General features: G+C 38.9%; 1 protein-coding gene across 2 annotated transcripts in view; it reads left to right on the forward strand.

Annotated features, from left to right (window-relative positions):
- adarb1b (adenosine deaminase RNA specific B1b) overlaps positions 1-23,356 on the forward strand; it is a 161,915-nt gene that overhangs the window by 48,829 nt on the left and 89,730 nt on the right. For both annotated transcript variants that reach the window (XM_079253785.1, XM_079253786.1), the window contains exon 2: positions 10,911-10,982. The gene's annotated coding sequence lies outside the window, so the exon portion shown is untranslated. The remainder of the gene's footprint in view (positions 1-10,910; positions 10,983-23,356) is intronic.

Here is a 23,356-nt window from a genome sequence, read left to right on the forward strand (position 1 = left end):
GCAGACGTGGGTGACGGAAACTGAGAACATATTTCCTGGAGGATGTTAGGCTTGCGCTAACAGCAGTGGATGCACTCAAACCCTATTACTGTGTGAATATATAAATAAGTATACTTTAACACAGCTGCTTCAGCTTAGTCCTCATTATTAAGGATTTGTATTGAACTGTGCAAATAGAAAGTTAGAAGAGACAAAGAAATGTATTATCTAATTGCACCTACAGCTTGAATGAATTAGGGGGGTGCTGTATTTAGCGCTGTGTTCTGCATGTATCTCTCCTCTTTTGACAGTGCTTTAAGTGATCTCACCTGTGAAGTAAAACAAACGCTCTTCACATAAGTCCACTGCAGTCATGCATCATTATTAACACTGTTTAATGGGTTGTCATAGAGACATAATATTGTGAACATATGCATCATCTGGAAAGAGTGATGACTCTGAAAAGAAAGTTTCCATTTAAAAGCCATTCAAAGAAAATCTTAGCTCCTCAGCATTTGATTTGCTTGTATTCGGTGAATTGGCTCATGCTGAAACAAGTTAATCATTCTTAATAGCATTTAGGCTAAATGGATGAATGGATCCATTAAAACCTTTTTCTGCTACCTTGCTGGAGGAGTTTCATTTTCTTGTTTTTATTCATTATGAGGTTAATGCTTGCTCAGGCAAACTAATAGATCCACCTCAGGTTTGAGGCTGATTGGTCTGATTTGTACATCATTTAGATAAAGACCTTGTTTCGTCTGTGTTTACATGTGGTACACATTCAGAAAGAGGCTTTGCTAAACCCTCCAGGCCACAGAGGATGTTGGCTAACTGAACCCATCTGCTGTAGTTACCAGGCGTACGTCATGCTAATCAGAAACTTGTTGACTTTGAGTTAAAACAAATGTCTGCATTTGAACTGCAAAATGAAACTAGAAGTCAGCCAATGCAAAAGTATGCTGTGGTTCTGCTTCAGTTTACTTCCGTGCTCATACCAAAAGAATATATTTTATTAAAAGAAATAAAAAGCTCAAGAACTATAAATGTTATGAGTCTGCTAAAGCTAAATGTGCAAACTAGTAAGGAGTTGTATGATCGCTGACCAAGCGGCAACCTCTGCTTGGTTAAAAATGAAGCCTGTGCGGAAGTGCCAAAAAAAAACATGCAGTTCCCTCTTTCTCCACTAGGGGCCCCAAAACAGAGCAAATCCCTAAAAAGTCCCATGTTTTAAAAAAAACAACTTCACAGCGGAAATAAATATGTTTACAGCCTGGTATAAATAACATTTTAGTTTTAAAAGTTCTGGTTTACCTTCATGGCAGCTGTGAGGCAGTAAATTTTTCTATAACCATTTAGAAGTAATTTCATCTCAAAATTCGTCACTATAGAAGGCATGTCCTTTTGATTGACTGGTACCCGAGATTCTGCTACAAGAAGGCGACAAGTTTTTGTCAGTTAACCAAGTGATTTAGCTTTAGCTGGTTTGCTCCCATTTGCTCTGGGTTAGCTCTTAGCTACAAGCAGCTCAAAATTTTGGATGTTGGATATTTTACAATTTGCTATGAGACCCGTTCGGATGCTTTTTTTTCTTTTTTTTTTTTTGCTAATTTCTGAACTTTTCTTATCAGTGCAGCAAAATTAACGCCTTATATTGTTTTTCTGTAAAGCTTACCGGAGCATGCATGACATCAAGCTGATGCATAGAGCTCCCTCTACTGGATCATAAGGCTAACTACTTCTCATAATGTGTGTGCTAGATGTACAACACTTTGTTTAGCTGTGGCTGGTGTTAAAGCGCTTTAGGATTTAATTGGTGATTATGGTCAATGATTCATTCGATGTTTGGGCTACTCAGTTTGGTCCTGTTAGGGCTGCCGTCCTGTAGATTATAAATGTTTTCCTGCTCCAACACGCATGACTAAAATCAATGAGTCATAGTTTAAAACCTCATTGACAGTTGGATTCATTTAATAAAGGCCAGGAGTGTTGGAGCAGGGAAACATTGAAAAACTGCATCACAGGACCAAATTGCAAAACAATGGTCTATGTAGTCTATGGCACGGCGTTAGATGGCGGCCATTTTGGTCGCATATGTAACCAAAAATTTGTAGAGTGCAATATCTTTATTTTTCTTGGTCACACTAGTGTAACTAACATTTTTGAAGTCTGGGTGAAGGACTTTTATTGTAGGTGTGAATATCTATCTGCATATTCTATGTTCATTACGTCCTTACCTGAGCTCAGAGATGAATGGCAGCCTGACAGAAATCCCAGAAGAGTGGGAAGTGGTGGGTGTTCACATCTGATTGGCCCTGATCCAAAGTTCTTCACCATATTTTGTGTTTGTTTGAAATTAAGACCGCTGCATATTAGACATCCGATAGGGTGAAGAATGACACAGATGAGAATCATGGAAACTGGAATCAGTTGCAAACTGTAGTATATGATGGAATTTGCTCATATGTAGTTTTTGTCTAGTATCTAAATAATTTGAGAGTTTTTAAATGTGTCTTAGTAAAATGGACCAGGAGAGCAGGATGAGTCAAATGCATTTGAACTGCTGCAATTGCAATTTGCACAATTAGAGTTAATGGTATTGCTGCCAGTATGTGGGAAATGATGAAAAATCAGTCCTTCAAATGTAATAAAAGGAGCTGCGGAGAGCGATGCGGTGAAATATGCACCTAAAAAAAAAGAAAAAGTTAGATAAACCAGTGCAACCAATAAAAGTTAGATTGGAGTCCTGTATGGCTGTTATGTTCACAATGTTGGCATCTGCATATTTTGAATAAAAAATCAAATGCTAAAGACAAAGCGACGGCCATGAAGACAATGGAGCTGCATTTATTAAAGACTAAATAAAAAAATTTAAAAAATGCCACTGAAGACAGATGCTATAAATTCATGTCAAGCATCACAACATAGAAAGCTCATTCTATCATAATCTCCCTTGGTTCTGCACATCCAGGGAGAAAACCAGCATCTCATTGCGTGCCAGTCTGAATTGGCCTCCTCCCTCTCTGACTCTAAATAGGACAAAGTCAATATTGGAAATGGATGGATGGATGGACTGTAGCAAAGTTCAGATGTGGTTGCTGTGCGTGCTTACATGCCTTACTACCCACTGCTGGTAATGTTAGAGTACAGTTATGACTCAAACAATGAACGCAGCAATGAAACCACAGTACACAACGAACTGCAGATACTTGGCTGAAGGCAAAAAGCACAAGCCTTGTCAATGGCATTAGCAGTTAAGATGTATATACATGCACTCAGAGATGCACACACAACTTTGCCCATGGTCACACCAAGGGGTCATAATATATGTGATGAGCTCAGTCGAGCAAGAATGACCTCTTTTAATGCAGCAGCTCTGTTTGGTTCCCTTCCAATGAGTGGCTGTGACTAATAATGTGCAGTGTGTAGAAAAGCTGAAGGGTTAATCAGCCTGATGGTGCGTATGCGCATTGTTGTGTGTACCCTTTGTCAAATTGGGTTAATGCGAGTGGCTCTTAGATATAATTTGTCCTGATAGTGATGCAGTTTAGAAAGTCTTTGTCTTCCTCTGGAGGTCATCGTTTACCGGTGTTTCTGGTATTGAGCTGTGTGTTCTGACTCAGAGATGGAGTGGTCAGATAAGTTCATTTGATAAGCAAGTCCACTATATTTTAAAATCATGAAAAACTGTCCTTTTTTTCCTTTTTATTAACCAGTTATTAGGATTATATTGTGTTATCAAATACTTCAAAGAATTCTGATAAATTCATCTGATGTGGTTTTCATCCTGCATCATGTGACGCACAACCCACTTGAGCTTCTCGTCGGGTTTCAGCTGCGATGTCTTTCTGCTTTGAGTGCTGTAAGATGCACAGAGCTGTCAACAGAGGTGTCAAAAAGGGACAAGTTTTTCTGAACAAGCAAGAAAAACAGACTGTTCGGGGAAGATGGGATGCGGGTGGAGAATTAAAGTGCCAGCTGACTCAACAGTTTTTTCAAAACCAAATTTTTTTTTATCCTTTTAATTGATTTATATTATTACTCTTATTGTTACACTTTTTTTTCTTACCCTTGGTATTCTTTAGGCTTTTCATTCTTATTTCATTTGACACGTTGGAATTGCATCAGTGCTGCGTTCATGTCATATTTTGGCATCAAAGTTCAGCTTTGATCACAGTTGATTCGGTGGGCGGAGGGGGTATATCCGACAGAACCTTTTTCTTAGATTTGCTGACCAACACTGCCTTGTTTCGTTCAGTCAACATGACACATTTTTCACCATCTTCTCAGGGTGGCACAGAGAAGTTTTTCTCTTTTTTTTCCTACACTAGAAATTCATCTCAGAGAGAAGATACCTTTGCTGCTGAATTTAAAGTGAATCATTCACTAACATTCCCGGTTTTTTGACTTTCGTCCTCATTCTTGACTTTTCCTTTTCACGAAGCTTTTTGGCAGCAAACAGCCTTTTTAAAAAAAGCCCATCAGCTGTCACAGTGTCTGCATAATGATGCTGAACTGGGCTGAAGTTTGCTGTAGTCATCTGTCACCTTCACAGCCTCATCTGACTTGTCACTTTGACCTTTGACAAGTTGCAGAGTTGTCATTGTCAGTGTCATCTTTTGGAGAGACTGGTCCACACAACGTGCCAGAGCAGTGTATGGCTAAACAAATGGTATTTAAAGGATGATTGCTTTCACAAATAGAAGAAGAAGAAGTCATGTGTGATTAAGGGAAGATTACTCCAAGCTGGTGTAGATCGTGTGCAAACGATGATGAGATCAACGTGATGGCATGGCCTGACCAGAAATAAATTGAAGTAATGACCCTAGAAGTAATAGAGGAAGTTGTTAATGACCTCAAGGGATTGTACAAGTATTACAATAAATAATGCATCCATCATTAACACACAGAGGTAAAAAGCTGTTCACTTCTTCAATATATATGTCAGCAGTTCTCAAACATTTTGAGCCACAACCGCAAAGATTCCATACGTTGGTGTTTGTGACCCCCACCGCTGTGCAACAAAGGGGTTAATTGTTTGATACAGAAAATGCATCATCATACAATCGTCCTCTAAATATACATGCAGAAAACTGCCAGAAACTTCATAAATAAGGAGGATAAAGGGGTTTTGGTGGATTGGGTTCGCCTGTGACCAGACACCTGCATGCCCAAAATCAGCTTCTCCCGTTGGACATTTATCATATGGTATGTCTGCGACTTTGTTGTTTATGTGTTAATTTGCATAAAGATAAATGCGCTAATTCCACAGATTCATCTGATCTAATTTTCAAAGCTCTGGTAAAAATCACACATTTATTTGATAAGTTTTGGTGATGTATGTTTTACAGTTGCCTGAAATTGTCTAGCAACGCCCACTTAGAAAACCACTGCTATATTGTACCAGTTGCCATCAGTTTGTCAGTTGCCGTAGTATAATAGGCAAGCCAGGAAAAGCCTTGCACTTAGGAGTGGACGCTTAATAAACCCAGCTGGTATAAAGACAGCTGTCCAGCTAAATGACACGACTTAACAGTGGTTGTAAAGTCACAGTCTGAGCTGAGAAGATTACTGATAACAGGCTGAGTAATAAACTCCCTGATAAGCAAATATTGTAGTCTTCTTATGACAAAGCTGTATCTTTAACTTATTGTAAGTAATGACCAGAGGATATGGAAATGGAGAAAACTACACAATATTTAAAGCCATTTCAGACATAAAGTCAAATGGTGGAGCAAAAGTTATTCAGAGATCATCCACTTAAGCGTCTTGTTCATGACTCATTCCATGGGTTTACATGGGAGTTTTAATTCCTGTTTAATTCCGAATAAAAGTTAATTCCGCTTTAAACTGATGAAAAATGGCCATGTAAACACTTAATTCCTAATGCTAATTTTTGTTTGGAATTTAACTTAATTCCGATGTAAGTGGCTGGTTTATTCACATTTTAATTCCGAACCATTTAACTCCTCTGTCATGTAAACCTTAATTCCGCTCTAAGTTAATTCCGGTCGTTCTGCACATGCTCGTTACCTTGTCCTGTCCCGATGACGCGCGTTGTTTTGCCTCCCGTGTTCGGTGGTCTGTTTTTCTTCTTTTTCTCAGTTGCAGCAAAAAGGGAAGTAGTATGCTCATGTTGAGCTGCTACTTCACATTTATAATAAAACTAGTGGCGAAACTGATACCTATTATGTAGTTTTTACAAGTTACGACTGAAAAGACGAGAAGCAGGAAACCAACTTTGCTTATTTCCGGTATACGTCATACACTATGTGCACCCTTTGTCCAGTCAGAATCCTTCCCAACCCACCGTTCTAAAGAGGAAATAAGTGAGGACGTGTTTCATATAAACATTCATTCGGAATTATTATGCTCATGTAAACTCGTCGAAAATAAGTTAATTCCGATTTATTAATTCCAAATAAAAAAACACCATTTAACCGTACCCATTAACAATACCTTGCTTTGCGGTTGTTGTCTTTTCCTTATTGGAACTGACATCTGGCGCGGTGTTTGGCTGCTCATGTGGAAGCTGCAGCAGTAAAAAAAAAACAGTTTTACTTGAAAGTATCTAAAGGAGAAATAACATCGCAGTGAACATCTCTGTCTGGATGAGCCACACAATGCAAATTCTTTCTGCTCCGGGCCATACAAGTTCATTTCAAGTTTCTACCCTCTTTTTCCCTAAGTTTTTTTTCCCTCCTTTATGGTATTGTGTTTCAGCACGCTCGTCTTTCTGCTAAAGAGGAGTCAGCTGTCACCACTAGCCTTTTTTTTTGTTTGTTTTTTTCTTCCACTCTTGATGGAGGGAGAGGGGAGCAAGCTAGGATTCCCAGAGGAGGTAGTAGCGGTGGTTGGATGCTCTTAAACTCAAACTGATGCATTCACCACTGCTAAATTAGTGGTAGCGTAAGCTCGTGTCCTTAGAGACGAGGCTGTGTGCACGCCAGCGAAGCCTGTCCTCCGCCTCTCTTACATTTACTTGTGCATAAAAGACACGAGAGAGAAAAATAACAAGGTGACTCATAGCAACTCATAGCTGACTTATGTAACAAATCTTCCTCTTATTTACCCAAAACTGCCAAAGCTCTGGTCGACAAATTATCTTGCTTTTATTATTTCAATCCTCCTGCAAACCATTGTTTCTCAGACATTAGACAATCAATGGATATTTGTGAAAAATGTATTAAGAAGTTGACATTAGCTGCTACATGCCGTCCGTTAGCAAATGTGATGGTAGTGTCAAAGTATGACAAATTTGTTTCTGTTTTGTTTGCCTTTTGTTTAAAAAGTCAGTTTTATTTCTATTCAATCAACATTTGAGTGACTCAGCCATAGTATTCAGACATGTAGGACAAATATACGATTGGTCACACTTTCACAACTTTTCTGTGAAAGTTGCTGAAGGAAGATGCAAGAAATTGTTGTGGCAGCTCAGAGAGATGTGAAGCACCTTGGTGGATGACTTGAATACAGATGACGGAGGGACGCACACATACACATTCATGGAGGTTGAAGGAGGCGGTAGATGGAGAGGGTTTTATTTCCCCCCACCAAGCTGCCCATCTGTCCAGGCAGATACCATATGGCTTGCAGCGCTCAGTCCACAACGCTTTTTTCTTCTCATTTTAATAGCATACATGCCATCTCTTTGCAGTTTGGAGCTGCTCTGATGGTGAATGTAGTGCACGTTCATGTTTAAAGTAGCAAAGTTTGTTTGAGGATTTTAAAGTTTAAAGTTACGTTCTGGGTTGTTCAGATGTGCATGATCTCCTAGTAATGTGCTGCAGGAAACCCTAACATTAAAACTAACGGTCAAATATTGTGTATGTTCCTGTCAAAACAGTTTTGAGCCATCTGGGCATGGTCACAGTTGTGTGGTTTCTGGGTTCCTGGCACTGCGGCATGGCAGAAGTCCTTGGGGTCCTGTAGGTTTGCAGAATAGGGCTTCTGTGGATTTGTCTCGTTTGAACTCATGCTGTAGATCAGACTGGCGTCCTGAGAGTTTGAAAGCTGTGCCAGACGTGGGATGTTTGCCGAGTCCCTTGAGCTTTTCCTTGAGCAGTTTTCTTCATCATAGCAGGGTTCATGCTTCTGCAGGGGGAAGCTGCTGCTACAGGGGGTGTGCTTGGCCTGTAATAATGTTTAAATAGTTAGTTGTCAAAATAATCTAAAGAAGGCCAGGATTGAGGTTTCACAAGCAGAATAATGCAGTGCAACAAGGTAATACGATTTTTATTGTTGTTTTATTATTGTATTCTAGAGTCTTGTGGGACGTTCAAATGCCAAAACAACAAGAAAATAACATAAAAACAATTATCCAAAACACTGCTTCACCACTAAGCATCCGTGTAACAGAGCAGCCGTATTATCGGAGTTGCTGAGCCATGAAAACGGACGGAAACTGTGGTGAAAATGAAGCCGGAGCAGACGTTGGAGTTGGAACATGAAGAATATGTTCAACTGGAGGTACTTTGGGATTAAAGTCGGACCTGGACCAACAAGTACTTATTACTGCAAATGCTGTTGAGTTGAATTTATTGCCACAACAGTTTGCTGCATTGCTTTCGCCACAATCATGCTTTAGAGTACCAACAAATATATAAAGTTAAGCTCTGTACCTTCCACAGATTCAGGCGAAACTGAAAAAGCTGGAAAATATTTGAATCAGATTTCAAATGCACTTGCTTTTGCTAACGGTGCTGCATTTGAAGCAATGAAGGAAGAAGTGGATGGATAACCAATAGCATAGCGGTTCATATAGCTAGAGATGAGATGTTGGTTTCACAGTACATTGCCAGAGTGGAAGTAAGTGGAAGAGTAGAATTGCCAGAGTGGAAGATATGTGGAATTAATTAGATAATTAGAATAATTAGATATGACCCGTCAACAAACTGTCCTGAAATAAAAAATTCTTTGTCTACATCTACTAGTCCATTATCAGATTTATTTTAGAGGAAGTACATGCCTGGTGATGTCACTTCCTGTTTTTTTTTTTAACTTCCTGTTATTTTCTAAAATATGTGGTGCATGTTAAACATGATGGTTACAACATGTCCTAGCATTAGCTGCTAATGTGGGAGTCAGTGAGCTGCTGAATAGTTTGCAGGGGAATATTTTTACTCGAAGTGGGAAAATCGAATAAAAAAAAAAAATCAAAAATCAGGATTTTTTGCTTCACAATTTTAAAATCAATTTTTTTTCAAATAATAATAATCCACTATAAGCTTTTTGTAATTTTCATAGTTTTTTTTTATCTTTTTACTTGTCTTCTTGGGCTTTATAGCAGCAGAATGATGGTCTGGCTACTGTGTTATGTTTTCCTAATTGAAATCAAGAAAAATGATGAGCAAAAATGTTTTTTATCTACAAAAATTAGCAATATCAAAGAATTGGGAGAATCGAAATTTAAATTGAATTGGCACCAAAAAAATCAGAATTGAAGAGGACAAAAGCATATCGTCACAGCCCTAATTTTTACATCAGTGGTTCCCAAACTTTTTCTGCAGAGCCTCGTTTTTATCCACGGTAATGATGACATTACACCCAGTCATGCCTAGAAAAAAAATCCAGTCAAATTCTGTAAAACTGGTATTTTTAAAACAACAGTGATACGTAACCATGGCCGTACGCAACACTAACAGGAACAGATATGAAGCTTAAATCTGACATGTAGTCTGCAGTTTAAACCAAATCAACTGGAATGTCAAGTCATTTGTTTTATGTTCAGTATTTACCGCGTAGATAATTAGCTTCCAGATACCCACAGCATTTTCAAAGTGATTTCTTTACCGCTGTAGGTATTTATTTGTCGTAGATTATTCCCTAAAGAACTACAACCCACAAATATCTCTGAAACAGCAGGACTCTTTCCAGTCAAGGGTAACAGGACACGGACAACAACATTGGCATCTTCACAGAAAATGTGTCGTTTGCCACAACAACGTTGCCTTCAGTGCCATTACACAGCGGTTAACTTTTTAACATTACATATTTATATCAAGGTTGATAGTTCCTTTTTCATTTTTATAACTTTCTCCAATTTGATCTTTAAACTTCTTAAATACATTTGTTAAGTATGTTAAGTAGTAAAAAAAAAAAAAAAAAAAAAGGCTTTGAGTGCTGATTGTGATCTGCAGATCCTGCATTTCGGCTGATTAAGCCTCAAATGTCTGATGAAAGCAACCTTTAGTTTCGAGATAATCAGCGATATTAACCTCTTCTTTTTGTGCCGATGTCGTTGTAGCTGATAGTAATTTTTCTTTGTTTAAGTATTGAAATGTGACTGTTGCCTGGACTTTATGTCACTTGCTCTGTTTTGTTTGCCACTGTTGCGGGACAGGTCCGGGCGACAGTACCAGACAAATAACTTGATCTAGAAACCTGCCACTCAGTTTCAGTCAATGTGAAACCTCGCAAGTGTCACTTCCTTTTTTTTTTTTTTTTTTTCCGTCAAGACACCCCTCTGTTCCTGTCCCTAGCAATGGAGTCACATTACTAATGTGAGTGGACAATGGGGCAGCATCTGCTCCCTTTTCCCACTCCCCTCTGATGTCTTTAGCTGCTTAATGCCACTGTGTTTTTTTTCACTGTTGTGGTGTTACTGCTGGTCAGTCATGCGGCCCAAGGCCTGGTTGGCAGGGTGGCATCCAGCATTTTCTTCATTTCTTCACACCATGCCGGGGTGATCCGTGAAGTCCTATTGGCTCCCTGGAGACAGCTTTGGCCCTGATATGTTTAATTTTAGCTTTAGGTCGATCTTCTACAAATCCTTAAATAAAGATCAAATGTCAGCTTCCTTTAAGATATATCACACTCCATGTGTGACACAAGTTATGCCTTCTCTAAACAGGAAAACATGCTGAAGTTGCCCAGAATAGCCACATCACACATTCATATTCTCTTTCTTTCTTCTTGTTTTTCTATTGTAGGTTGGCTGTGTGGAGTACTCAGCAAGGACTGGTAGATTAATCTGCTGGCACCACTGACTACTTACTGGAACGGTGAGTTAGGTGATTTTAAATTATTTTTATACGAGACATATCGTCATCTTTTCACAAACTGACACGGTTTCTTGTATATTTTTTTAAATGTCTGGTTGAACAGACCACACAAAGACAGTACAGTGATCACCCTTTTTCACCGCTGATTACATTTATCTGTTTTAGGGATTATAGGATGACACATTCACTCCATCCCACCCTTCTCTGCTTCTTTTGAGATCAGTAGTTCTTCATAACCCCTCAAGTACACCATTACACCAGGTTACCATTACAATCTGAAAGAGCTTTCAGAGCTCACACTGGTGCACACAGCAAACCCAGCTCAGACTACCATACACCAAACTGATGGGGGAATTTGTCATTCAGGATAGAAATCCCATTTCCTGCAATGGTTTCTTTCAGTTTGGTGTCACACATTGACTCCTTTATTTGGCACTTTATTTCAAATTTCTTTTGTCATTTTTTTTCTGCTGCGTTGACATTTTACGTGTTTAATCTGTATGTTTCCCTTCTTTAACTTTCCCATTTTGTTTGTACTCGCTATATATGTAAGGGAACTGGGAACAACCAGCATCCTTTCCCAGCCTCAGAACTGGATCACACTATTTAAATTCTTACCAACTTCATTTGAACTTGCATTATTTTTGTTTTATTTTTATTCTATTAAACTTTATTAATCCTAGCTGGGACATTCCTTCTCTGCATTTAACCATATCCGGCTTACACTGGGAGTCGGTGTCCAGTAAGCAGTTGGGGGTTAAGGACCTTGCTCATGGGCCCATAGTGGTCTACCTCAGTTACCAGGCCATGACTAAACCCTGGTCCTTCTGACTCAAACTCACCTCTGCAACCACTAGACCACTGCTCCCATTAGACCTGTGTAGGTATTTGGTTTTGAAATACAATTTCAAAGGTTGTTTTGTGATCCTTTCCTCCCAAAAACATCATTATTTAAAGTACATAAAAGTTTAAATATGTTTTACTAAGACAGAATGTTCAGTTATCAAAAATTATGTTTGTTTAATTTAATTTTAATTCAGTCAAAAAGTTGAATGACGACCATCAGGACACATGTTTAAGACGTGACATGTCACAGAAAGCAATTTATAATTCCAATATGAGACAAATTCACCATTGTTTGTAAGTTGAAGTCTGCATGTATACATGAGTCTGTCAGGCTTGGAGTAACTCCAGTGACTGATGGCCAGACGAGGGGTAACATTACCAGTCAATCAGAAATGAAGAGGCTTCGTGTTCAGTACAAGACAGAGTTCATAAACATGCTGTAATCCATATGGCCGCCCAATGCCAACACTCATTTCCTCACAAGTTCAGCCTTGCAATGAAGCTCATTTAGGCTATTATTCTCCTTTCTTAGCCCTCGTTTTTTCCAGGGGTAAAAACCAAACCGCAATGTCAGGGGAAAACCCCACTTTGCCCCCGTTCTCTTCATTTACCCCCATTTTAACCTTGTGTTGGGATGATTTATTATGAGGAATGAAAATGTATTCACAGACATTATATAGAAACTACACATCAAGCTGCAATGTGGTTTCCAATTCAGATAATATGGAGAGCGCTTGAGTCATCACCATCACTGCCGTGCAGCTCATTTACTAACAAACTTCTCTTGTGGCTCTTGGGGAATTTTTTTTTTTTGTTTTTTTTCTCTTTTCCTTTGGAGCCGGAGAGAACAACCCTGCTGGTACACATGCAGGTTCACAGCTTCAGTCCAGCAGTTTCACACTGAGCTGGCATGAAACAACTGCTCATAAATTATATAAATGATGTAAAATATATTTAGGTTAGGTTTTCAGAGCAGCACATCAAAGACACCTCGAAATGGAAATAATTGTTGGCCATCTGGTTTTGACTTTAGGGTCTGGGTTTTAGATAAAGTGGATCTAGATTTTTAAAGAAGTGTGTTTACCAGATGATCATAAATAGTGTTGATAAGTTGTGTTTTGGGAAGTATAGTATGTGATCCACTCTGAAAGAGGTTGGTCTCTGCTGACTGTATTTTAAAATGCTAATAATGCTAAAGCAACATTATACCTTAGCTTTAGTAGAGCAGTTATTGTTATGGCTGAGAAGCAGGTTTAGGTTAGACAGATGCTGTTATTGACAAGAAGAGACATTTACCGTCCCTTCTTGCGCTTCTTTTTAAACTGCCCCCGTTTTCCTGCTGGGTGCTACGGAGCTGTCAGGTAGAGGAGGAAGGTTGCCTGGAGAAGAGTCTGATCACTGCAGCTCGCTGCATGGGGGTTGCACCCAGCGGTGCTCCAAAGATGGCACCCTGTGGATCCCTTTTTTTTTTTGTTTCATTTCTCCCAGAGGAAAGATGAGGAAGAAGGATAGAAAAGCATAAAACTGTTGCCAGCTCTGTCTGGTTTCCTCATCCTTAACTTCTGCAGCAGCTACTCTTAAACCAGCTCGCAGAACCGCAAGCTTCTGTCTCAACCCCAAACACATTCACATTTTATATTTGGAGACATGAACACATATGTACTTGCTTACAGCTGCAAATTGAAAAACAGCTCGATGCTGTTGAACAATTTTGATTGGTTATGAAGCTGACTTTTTTAAATATTTCTGTGTCCATGGGAGCACAGTACCTGTTGGCTGCTGTTGGAAACACAACCTGTACTGTTCTGCCCTCCTGCTTCACCTCTATTCCATTAATGTCATGAATATTTATTTCAGGATAGGAAAGTCAGCCACGGCTCATCGTGCTAGAGTATGATGTCCTGCTGCAGGAGCAGAAATAAGACACACATTTAATCGCTTTTAACAATACAGTTGTTTATGTTTATTTATGATTCAGTGAGCTGGGAATGTGCATGGTGGCCACTGCACTAGAGTGATGATGATGGTAATTGGTTTGAGATTTTGTTGTGTCAGTTATACTTCGGTCACAAGTTTCTTGCCTGTCAATTAAAGAAACTTTCATCTAACTTTTTAAAATATCAACAGAAACTTAGACTATGGAGGTCATTGGAGCAAAGGGAACTCATTGTCATGTCCAGTAAACCAGTTGGTGATTATTTGTGCTTTGTGACATGGTGCATACTGGTGATAGTATGCATAAGATGATGGTACACTATGGACGTTAAGGCTGCATGACCTAATGGAAACATACTATATGAGATGACATTGTTGAAAGGTCTCGATATGATTTGATCTGCAATAAATGAAATTTGATGCCTTTGTTATTGTTTTTACGGAGCTGCACAAGCAAAATTTTGATACTCAGACGTCTGCTGAACTTTGTAGCTTGTGTGGCCATGGGTGGTACTAGATCGGAGAAATGTCTAGTGGTCAGATATCTGGAAGTGTTGATGGAAATTTGATCAACGAAAGACTACTAGGCTCCACATTAACCAATACATGTTGCTTAATAATGAGTTTTGTACTTTGTTGTGTATCTCAAACATGTTTTTTAAAATGTCTGATTCATTTGAATCGTGCAACGTGAATGCAGTCTTGGTTTTTGACTGAATGTCTACCCTCTTCCCTACATAGTGCCCAATATAGTGCTCACACCATTTTCTAGGGGTGTCCGAATGTTTAGAGAGAAAAAAGTAGTGCACTCAAAATTACCCACAATGCAACGCTTTACTTCTGCTAAAACATGGACTGAATATTTTCTTGCAGTTGGTAAGTTTTAGCTTTACACATGATATCTGCTCTTTGATGTTCAATTTGATCCATTAGTTTTAATTTCCCCAACTGTAAAAAATCATAATGTGCTTAAAAAAATGAACGTAGGAAAGTGTGTGTTGGAAAGAAATTAGACAGATTGATACAGAAACGGACCTTTCATGCAATGATTTTTGGAAAGAAATAAGATTGTGAATATTTTGGGAAATGGCTGAAGACTGCGAAATGAGATAAGTCTTTGTCAAGTTTTCGAAGATGGGAGTTGTGTGCTATAATACACACCCAGATTATTTACTGCAAGAGCAGCTACTTTAGATGATTTAATCCTCACACCAAAAGCAACTAGGTTAGGCATAGCTCATCTTTTTAATGAGGTTGGAGGTTTGCTTTACATCTAAGGCGTGCACCAGTGAAACAGGAACTGCTAGAATATGACCTTTGGTCCAGCAGCTGGGACCTATATTTCAGGGTAGTGTCTTGTCAGGGTGCCAGAGAAGAGGTTTGGTTATTCATAAAGCTGGAAATACATCTGCTTTGTGGCTAGCTGACTCAGTCATAATGATGGCTTGATGCTCAGCATCTTCATTTTTCCTTGTTTATCCATAAATGTGTCAGAGATGATAGTATCCAGGGATTGTAAAAGCCACAAGTCTGCATATAAAGTCTTTAAACTCTGAATCAAAGAATCGGTATCATGTTTGTGTTTTAACTAGAAAGGAGAAAGCAGACTCTTAAAGACGCCTTACATATTTTTCAGACCCTAAAACTCCATGTTCTGGATTTGTTTGATGTGCATTTCTGGAGCTGCTGCTGCCCGGCAGAGTCTTGAGTCCGAGAAACTGCACTATGTAACCTTTTCATCTGGGACGTCGCGTGATGCTTCGACTGAGTTTTGCTTTAAGTACAGCGACGCACTTTAACGAGTGGATATAAACACACGGGCTGTTCTGAATGCGCACTGTGGCTGATTCAGCGAAGAAACACAAGAAGGACATTATCAGAGGAAGCGAGGAAAGAAACAGAGGACAAGACAGAACAAGAAATGAGAGAAAATTTAAGATGAGACTTTTATTGGCTGGAGAGGGCTCACAGTACAGGTAGGACGCAAAATGGAGGGCAAATTACTACTTGTGCCCGTCTCCTGCATTCTTTATGTAGGTGTTTGATCCGTTTTCTTTGGGGAGGGGGCACTTGTCAATTCATTGCTTGACAGAGCAGACTAAGTAATACTGCCAGAAACTATGGGATCATGTGACCAGCACAGGAATAATGATTACGAAAAAAAAGAACGACGACTGTAGAGATGTCGTAAACTTTTGGAGAAAGGCTGTGCGAGAGTGATGTGCAGTTGCAAACAGTCAGTGTGTGAGGCTTACGTCAGAACATGGAAGCGAACTCTGAAGTCAGTATCGCCCTCTAGTGGATGTCTTAACAACCAAGGCAACGTAAAAGACGCATGGAAGTAAAAAGGGCGTTGAAGTACAAACAAGCTTAAAATGGACGTACTTGCTTCGAACAAAAAGGGAGCATAAAACGGCCTTTAGCTGTAGGTTGGGATGGCATTCCTAAAGAATATCAGAAGTTCTGTAGTTTATCTTTAAAGTGTTTTGAAGAACTCTATGAATCACGCCTATGTTACAAACCTAGTTACCGGCTAAAACCTGGTCCAGTTATAACAGACAACACTCGGAAAGCTCATCTTGTGTTCTCCCAGCACCGTGCACTTCATTCCTTTCACTTCGCATGGTTGTCCAGTCCTGTGCGAAACTCTCAAACCACCCCTCATTTCTTTGTTTTGCTTCCAAGCAGTCAGACTTTCATTTAATCTTTAAAAATGATCTTGAGCTATAGTTCTCCAGGCTTTTCAAATGTCTTGCCAAGTTTTATTTTGGACATTGGCCGCTTTTTCTTTAAGTTTCAACTACCTATGAATCACTGAAGCACAGCAAAAGAACTCAGCTCAAAGGATGGACCAGTGTTGTGTCTAAACACAACAGAGTTAAACATAACATAACTGAGTTAAGCCAAAGGATACAAGAAGTGGACTGAAAATCAGCGCCAACAGGTCTAGTGGAGTAATGAATCCTCCCCAGAGCCCAGATTTCAACATTATTGAAGCAGTGTGGGATCATCTTGAGAGAGAACGCTGAGTAAAAAGCAGAAAACACATCCAAAGAAGAGCTTTGAAATGTTTTTTAAAAGTCAGGAGAACTATTCCTGGAGACATTACAAGAAAGCTTGTCTGAGACCAAATGCTGATTTTTTAAGCTTGTTTGACTTGTAGAATTTCTGAACGTAGTTTCTCTTTCTCTAGCAGTGTACAAAAAATACACAGTGCTGTATAAATTCCCCCTCTTCTGCCCTCTGGTCCAGCTGTCTAAAGCATTTAGGTCCTACATCCGCATGAACGGGTTCTGACTGTAAAAGCTCTGGCTATCTCAGGTAGCTCACAAAGTGTATTGACTTCAGAAAGGGATGTTTTGGGATTCTGGTGTGCAAGCCTTATCCGAAGCACCTTGTCAGTCGATATACCTGGAACAAAGGAAAAGGTTAACGCCTTAAAGCACGAAACATTAACTGTACAAACAGAAAAGGGGACAAAACGATCTTTGATGTTGTTTCTAGCTAAAAGTCATCTGTAATATCAAATTTCTTCTCCTCAGATTCTCATCCTCATAAATCATTTTCTTCCAGTGTTGCTTTTGGAAAGCTACCTCTTCTGGTGAGCGCAGTGGACTGTTTGAAAATGAACCTCAGCATTAAAAAATGTCATAAAATAAACAGCGACTTATTTATTTATAGTGTTTTCAGATGATCCGACAGCATATGTTCAGTATGATCCAACAGACCCATCATACCACAGTGATTAACGTATTTCTCTGTGAGGAATCCATATGGAGTGTACCTGTATTCCTTCACACATGCCGCCTACGCTCTGTTGATCTGTTTCTCACTTTGTTTGTTTTTCCCCTCGCTAGCTGTCACACAGCGGTATCTTGCACGTTTGCTGGTTTGCAGTCCGTCCACGCCTGAGAGTAGACTAGAGATGGAAGAGTCCGGTATCAAAGCTCACATTTGTTTTGGAAGCTGGGAGTGGGAGCAGTTTCCAGATGCAAAAACAATGTGGTCACTCAGGCAGATCTGCAGCGGGGCCACTGCCACTGATAGCGTACACTCAACCCTGCAGACTCAGTCTGCTTAGTGTCTCAGTGACATGTGTTGTGCACTGTACAAACTAGGACAGGGATTGAACTTCTTCCTACTACAGTGGGAGGGTTTCTTTATCCTAACATCAGTTCAGTTTACTTCTTAGATAAATGATGAGCTTGGTGTTACTGTTTAGTGCTGACCTGCTGTGTCCTTAGACAATGCATGTGCAGCCATTTTCACTATGTGACAAGCATGCTGTCCAATAGAATGTAAATGATACTAGATGTACGCAGGTCATTTCAGAGCTAACACCATTAAAGTTTGTAATTTTGTTGTTTATTAATTTGGAACATGTAAGTAGTGAGTACTATTATTTAAATGGAATGAATGGGAATCAGCCTTTGACTTCAGATCTACCCTCAGAGTACATAATGGCATGAATACCTCTTCTTAAAGCATTCTCTGACACTGATATGCTGGTGTCACACATTGTCTTTATACATTGTAAAAATGATGGATGCTGTTTTTAAATTAATCCAAGAGATAAACAATCATCAAAACCATTTTACTTTAAAGTTGGAGCTGGAGTCTGTAAAAAATTTAGGGTCAATGACAGAAATAATTTATATTGTTAAAAACAGTGTTTCTATTGGCATGTTTTTTTTTAAAATATTTTTTTATCTTCTTAGAATTAACCGTTTATATGTACTAGATTCGGGTCCATATACATGGCAGCTGCTGTATTTGACATTTTTACTGTGGTTTCTGATTAGAAAAGTCTATGTAAGAAGTGAGAACGCTCTGAGCTTTAAAACTGAATTATCGGCTTTGTTTGATTGGTGCTGGAGCACAGTTTGGGATAAGTACTGCCTTAAAAGGACCATAGAGACAGTACACATGAAGCTACTGGATCCACTCAAAGATGAAAACCTGTCTATGTCGGGGAGGATTTTGGCATCTTAGGGCCACCATCCATTCACTGCTGGCTTGGCAAATTATGTACTTTCTATGCCCACCTTTACCGTTAGATATCAGTAATTCTTACACACTTTACCTTTAAGTGGAGCTTAAACTAAACTAGCATTGAATACAACTAACACAATTACTTATTTGCATGTCGTTGGATTGAAAGAATATATTGTTTTCATTTGACTTTTCCCAAATCACATCTAATGCAAATAAAACAATAGACAAAAGCCCAGACATGGAACATCTGGGTAACAGAGCTTTAACTTAAGGCTTTTAGCTCAATACGATCTACATTCCCAGGATATTTTAAACATAAAACCATTTTCCATGTGTCCTCTTTCTCCTAGAATGATTTAATGGTTTTTTAGGGTCGATCATATGATAAGAATACACCAAACAGGCCATCCATGCAGGTAGTATGTTGGCCAGCTTTAGTCATGTCTGACTTATTTTTCCCATTTTGTCTGTATTTAGAAATATTTTGCTTTATTAGTACATTTAAGGGCTGCATGGTGGCTTAGTGGCCTCACAGCAAGAAGGTCATTGGTTCGATCCTCGGCTGGGAGGCTCGGAAAGGGGCCTTTCTGTGTGGAGTTTGCATGTTCTACCCATGTATGCGTGGGTTCTCTCAGAGTGCTCCAGTTACTAAGTGTGAGTGGATGTTTATCTCTTCGTGTTGGACTGGCAATCGGTCCAGGGTGTACCCCGCCTCTTGCCCAAGAACTGCTGGGCTTCTTCACAACCCTTAATCGGACTAAGTGCGATGGATAATGAATGAATGGTACATTTAGGTTCAAATTATTAGAACTTGCCATATGTGATATGACAGGAGGTGATTTTTGGGCTTTCTTCCATAGGTTTTGGTCCCACACATGGTCTTTCTTTTTTGATTTATGTAAGCTTCAGTTGAACTGAGCCCATGTGTCCAAAATCTTTGGTCGGCTTTCATTTTAGCAGTACTCTGACAACAAAGAAGCTCCATAATATCGGTCAGTGTTATACTAATGTGTGTGTTGAGAATTTGTTTTGCTGTGTTTGTTGCTGTAGCTTAGAGGGAACAGTAGTTGTCTACAAGTAGGAAGTGGTTCGATTCCAGGCTTCTGCTGGGCAAGATACTGAACTCTGCATTGCCCCCTGATGTGTCTATCATGATATGAGTTTGTGTGAGAATGTGACATGCGCAAAGCACTTCTGAGTCGTTAACATCACTGGAAATGTGCAATACAGTCCATTTACTATTTCCATTTAGTGCAATTATTAAATTATTAAGAAATATTAAGATTACGACATATTAAAGTCGAACATGGAGATGTTACCAAATAATTTAAAAGACCATTTATTTATTTATTTACCTTTCTAGTCAACATATTTAAGGTGGAAATGAATTTATGGATGACGTAACAAACCAGTAATGCAAACATTCAAAAATGCATTGTCCTCCCTCCTTATTTGCACAAAAAAGTGCACATTTGTTAAACACCATCAGAGACACGTAACAATAGCAGCAATATATTGTTGTGCATTTCCAAGTCCTGACATTAATGGTTGCCTGGGGCAACTCAGTGTTATGAAAAGAGCCTGAGTGTTTTTTTATTTGACTCAGCAAGTGAAAAAAATTGTGATATCTGTATTAAAAACTGTTGTTTTCACTAGCTGTCCAAATTGGATTACATTGAATAAGAAATGGGTAGTTATTTACAGAAATGTAATCAAACTGTTTTATGTGAATATCTCTTGACAGAAATACCAGATACAGTTAAACAATTACAGGGCATGTTATCCAAGTTTGGTATCCAAAACTCTACTTTGTACAAAAATATTATTCATTCTGGACCCAGCTCTTATAGATGACTCAACGGCAAAGTTGATGAACCTTTTTCAGCACATCATACTTCTTAGTGTCAAGGCTCATTTTGGTACTTAAGTCTGTATCACAACTATAAACACAAATTCTTATGTTGAATTTCAAGCTGTGTTGCTGCGATTTAACACTATCTTAGGAAGATGATTACAGAGTAGTGGCCATTTGATCTGACAGACAGTTTGCATGATAATTCCAGACAAGCTCACAGATAAAACAGAACACTGCTACTCATAGAAGCACCCACAGTAATGAAACATCCACCTCACATGGCTGTGTGAGTTATTTTCAGTAGATTTGGTCAAAACATAGTCTTTATTTGCTGCACATAGATCACAAAGCGGCGTGCACGCAGACCTGAAACGTGCACAGAACTTCAGAGCCTAAACTGGCTCATCAGCAGCATGGTCAGCGGCTTCATGTCAGCATCAGCTAAACTCCATGTGTAAACCAAAACTGTCTTGTCTTCTTGTTACTTGGATTGGATTTCCCTCTGTGTTACCGCAGCCTGAAATGCTCACACAAGCTAAAGTAAGAACACCAGAAAAATGAAATGTCATATATGCAGTTTTGTATTTTTGTGGCAGATCCTTTTCAGTACATGGTTAAAATTTTAACCATTGTCTGCTTATGTATTTAGCGAGCAAATAAAAACTCTTTCAGGAGACATAAATTCATAAAAAGCATACTAAGTTAAGACATTAAAAGATTTAAATACGAAAACATCAAAAAGCTTAATGACTGCACTTTATTGCAGGCCAAAATGGGGCTGAACTGTTATTTAAAGCATTTAATGTATCTGCCTCTAATATGTCCAAACTTTGCTTGACTATTTAAATATGAATATGCTTAAATAATATTTAAGTTCTAATAAACATACGGAACATTTAATTGTCAAATAAAATAAAGTTGACCATGAACATTTGTCCAAAAAAATCCTCAGAACACCCAGCCAAACAATGAAACGGTTTCCATTGTGGTCCTTGTGAAACTACGGATGAACCTTTCTTTGATTCTTTTCTTTGTTCCAGAATATGTTTCTGATCAAATCTAGATTACAATAAAGCTGCAGTAGTGGTCTGCGGAGGTGACAGTTCACAGGAATGCCTTAGCTTGTCCTGCTAATCATCTACCACACCGTGTCTGATCAGATTGTTTTGGTCAAATTCAATTTTCTTTACAACCACAGCCCGGCCTGAAATTACCCAGCAAGTGTAGCAAGAGGGAAAGGCTGTGATTTGATCCTTCTCACCTTGATCAGATTACACATTGGAATTAGTATAATTACAGCTCTCACTGATTAATGGGCAAGCTATAATAGGTGTTCTGGGTCTGAGGAGTGTGAACGTGGCTGTGTATGTGTAATGGCGAAAAGCTTTTTTTTTTTTTTGTAAATGTTAATTTCTTAACTCAGGAATGCTAAAGTATTGTAAAATCAAACAAAAGGCATTTTGCATGAAAGAAAATTAACCTTAAGAATAAAAAAAGACAATTGTGTTTTAAATGAAGCCTAAAGGCGCATTAAGCTTCTAATATTAGATATTAAAAAGTGAAATAAGATGAGGTCACACACTTACATTCACAATTTAAATTATTTCATGTGATTCCACGTGAGTAAATCTGAGTTTTCAAGGCTCAGTCAAATCAGCTGTCACCTGCTGTATGACTAAGGGCTGGGATACGCTTGCTGTGTACACAAACATACGAGTCAATATTCTGGACCATCTGTGCATTGCTGCAGCTTGACAACAGCCAACACACACACAGAACTGGAGGTCAAATCATAGAGCTGTCTGTAGTTGCAAACAAGGTCCGAGAGGCGTTCTTCAAGACTATCTGCTATAGTGTTTATTTTTGACCTTGTGTTCATGCTCTTGTTCCCATTAGTGCCTCTAGCGTTGTGTTTAATAATGCAGCTTGTGCATGCAACATGTTAACCAACGTCAATGCTAGGAATGTCTGGCAGCCATGATACATATGCGGACATGTCGTCAACAGCAAGTATCTCTCAACCCTAAATGACGATGTGTGTGTTTTATGGAGTTCTACATTGAGGCTTCTTTTCTTTTTTTAAAGAAAATTTGCTTATCATATGAAACAGTGAGGAAGAGCTGAACATCAGCTTGCAATAAGTAGCGTTACAATCATCTGCTGTCACTTACAATGGATGTTAAAAAGTGATTCAGGGTTAAAGAACCACAACTCAAACATTTCAGAATATTTCTATTATTCAGATGACAAGAAACAGTACACTGAGAAAAATAGATTTTTAAAGCATCGTATTGTTAATATGTTATGGAAACAAAAACAAAACAGACCCCAGGATTGGCCCCTGTGGAACACCTTTTGCAGTTGGCTGAAATTTTGGGTTAACAATTACAAATTCTGCACCGGGTTGTATTCTCATAAAGAAGAAAACTGGAACTACATGAAGTACAAGCTTTGAATTATTACCTTCATACAGAGGTGCATAAAGTAGAAGTAAAAATAAAGTAGAAGTTCTGCCATGTTTTTGGATCTGACGATGCATTTAGAACAGGGGTTTTCACTAACAGGCTCATCTACCTGGCAGTGGAGCTGAGCTGATTAAATTCACCTGGTTTAGTGGCTGGTTGGAAAGAACTGCAGGGCAGTACTTCTACTTTCTACTTCTACTTTACACATTCCTTCAATATCCTAACCACTTAGTCCAATAAAGGGTCGCAGGGAAGCTAGAGTCTATCCCACCAAACTT

The sequence above is a fragment of the Telmatherina bonti genome (assembly GCF_933228915.1).
Source record: "Telmatherina bonti genome assembly, chromosome: 15".
Classification (NCBI taxonomy): Eukaryota; Metazoa; Chordata; class Actinopteri; order Atheriniformes; family Telmatherinidae; genus Telmatherina; species Telmatherina bonti.